A 2,810-nucleotide genomic window follows, 5' to 3' on the forward strand; every position below is an offset into this window, starting at 1 on the left:
TGGCTTTTGGGAGCCTATTCCTCCTACTGGGTTGCCTTGTCCAGCCTTAATACAAAGGGAGGTGCTTAGTCTTACTACAACTTGATGTGCCATGCTTTATGAATATCCATGGGAGGCCTGCACTTTTCTGAAGAAAAATGGAGTATATGGGGGAAGGTGGGGGGAGGGACTAGGAAGAGAGGAGGGAGGGAAAACTGTGTTCGGGATGCTAAATAAATAAATGAATAAAAAAAATAACAACAGCTGATTCCTGTTCTGGTTTGGACTGGCCATATGCCTCACTGATACTGTGTTCATTTGAAGAAAAATTGGGAGAAAAAACAATTTCAAGTTCCTTTCAACTTTTTTTTTTCCCCTAGAATTGAGTACCAAACCCAGGGCCTTGTGCTTGCTAGGCAAGCACTCTACCACTGAGCTAAATCCCCAACCCCTATTTTCAACTTTTTATTTAATGATTCTATATTTGTTTGGAATCAAAGTATATGGTTGATAGCAAGATATGGACACAAAATTTCATTCCTAAGAGATTCTGGCATTAGCATGAGGTTACAGACTTTGTTAAAACTTTATAGGATTTCTATGAAAGCTTAGCAGATAGTTGGGTAGGAAAGTTAGGACAAAAGAGATCTGAACTATTAACTTAAAAAAAATAAATAAATATTTGCCCTGAGGCCAAAGGACACATTTATCAGAAATACTTTTAAGAGTTCTAAAGTAATTTTACTTGTATTTCTTTTACTTTAAGTCAATTACACAAAGTCACAGTTAGAAGGGAGGCAGAAATGGTCAGAGCCAAGCCTCACTGAAACAGCTATAAGGCCACAGACCATCCCAGCAGCAGGGACATGATTCTATGTGAGCATGAGAGCTGCCATGCTGTGCTCTGTGGCATGCAGCTTTCAGCTCAGTCAGGTGGCCTCACAGTAGCTACTGAATTGGCTGTCAGCTCTGCTGCCTTGGACTGACTGCAGAGATGATGACTGCCTTCTTTGGCTGCTCATCTTTTTCTAATCCACACCTAGTCATCTCTGCCTACTACTGAGCTACTTGTTTGGCTTCTACTGGTTTTGTGTATTTCTCTAAAATCAGATATTCAATGACACATTATCTAAGATAATTCAAAAATATTGATAATTACCTGACTGGAGACCAGTTCTCTCTGGCTGATTAGTTTCCCAGAACCAAAGTGAGTATATTTGCGGATCTCTGTGGTGATGGATAGCAGCATCAGGTAGTCACCATAGGCCTCATTTTCTGATATGCAAAGATGCAAAGAAGCTAGAAACAAGCTGGAAAAGGATATGTGATGTAACATTTTGAAAGTCTTTGTAACCAGTAATGATTGACTGGTGGATCCTGTCATTGAGATGTGGTCAAAATAATTGGATTCTGAACCCATGAGATAACAAAAGTGAGTTCTTTTTCTACAGAAAATTCCTATATGCTACACACTTGGTTAAGGATGGTAGCTCCTTCTTCAATGACTATAGGGTCAAGTGGAACTTGCAAATGAACTCAAATACTTAAATGCTGTGTTTCTTTTGGTGTTATACCCAGACTAGCTTTCCCAAGACCTTTCATATGTGTTTCTTAGACCAGAATTATCTTTGAAAGTGACCTGAAAAGTCAGAAATATGGCCTCCCTTATCTATTGCACTTTTTTTAGATGGTTTAAGAAACATCCTTTGTTCACCACCTAATGGGATGGATCTTATGCTTCTGTAGCAACTATTCCTCACTCCTCCCATCCCCATCACCATCACCTTTGGTAATATTTCCATCTTTCTTTCTGAAAGCCAAAAGTACAATATGTAAAAGATCATCTTGCATCTACATAAGAAGCAAAACTCAATTTAAGAATTGTTTAAAAGTAAAGCCATTGAGTTAATGATTATATAGACATACATAAACATGTAATGTGTGTGTGTGTGTGTGTGTGTGTGTGTGTGTGTGTGTGTGTGTGTGTAAAACTTTCCTCACAGTGGAGGAAAAGGTCCCCCTTTGTCTGTTTTGTTGTAAGCCTCACCTATAATGGCTGAGCCATCTCTTGTTATCCTACAGTTGACATTCTGGTAGAGTGAAAAAGACAGCAAACAGTAAACAATTAAACAGATGAGCTTATACTATACTAAATAATATGGAGGCACATAAACACAGAAAGAAAAGCCAGGAGTTTCAGGGAGTCATAATTTTGAAAAAGATGGTTGCAGGCAGGCCTGGATTTACTATGACACTAACAAAGTAGAAGTCTCAGGAGCCCACACTCTAATATGTACCCCTTCCCAAATGCTTTTATAAATGTTACAAACTTATGTTGCATGTTGTTTATTTTAAATATAGACTGCTCCAAAAATTTTCACATCATTCTTGCATAGAGGCCATGCTAATTTTCTCTGTATCATTCCAATTTTAGTGTATGTGCTGCTGAAGCAATATGCTGTTGTAACTGAAGCCAGTCACATTGCTGTCATCTTCTTTCCTACTCTCCCTCTGTCAGTTGGCTTGTGTGGATGGCACTGAGTAGATGTTAGGCATGCTTAGGTCATAGCTAAGAGGTAGTTAAGTTAGAAGTATTTTTCTTTGGGTTTAGCGATGCATTTTTCTGTAGCTCACTATCACTTTTGCTTCTAGCATGGCAGTAAAGGTTTCACAAACCAGCAAGTTCTAGAACTAGATGGTAGGGATGTCCAATCCCTATGATAGTTGATTTTCTAAGACAGGGTCTCAGGTTGCCCAGAATAGCCTTGAACTCTCCATGTAGCTGAGGATAACCTTAAATGACTGAGTTTCCGGCTTTCACCTCCCCAGTA

At 39.0% G+C, this 2,810-nt stretch overlaps 1 non-coding gene across 1 annotated transcript; it reads right to left on the reverse strand.

The window, feature by feature from the left end:
- Positions 1 to 2,330: 2,330 nt before the first annotated feature.
- Positions 2,331 to 2,433, reverse strand: LOC118570744. Its single transcript, XR_004943237.1, has one exon. It is a non-coding gene; the product is annotated as a U6 spliceosomal RNA (small nuclear RNA).
- Between the last annotated feature and the right edge of the window lie 377 nt (positions 2,434 to 2,810).

This window comes from Onychomys torridus, chromosome 19, assembly GCF_903995425.1.
Source record: "Onychomys torridus chromosome 19, mOncTor1.1, whole genome shotgun sequence".
In the NCBI taxonomy this organism is placed as follows: Eukaryota; Metazoa; Chordata; class Mammalia; order Rodentia; family Cricetidae; genus Onychomys; species Onychomys torridus.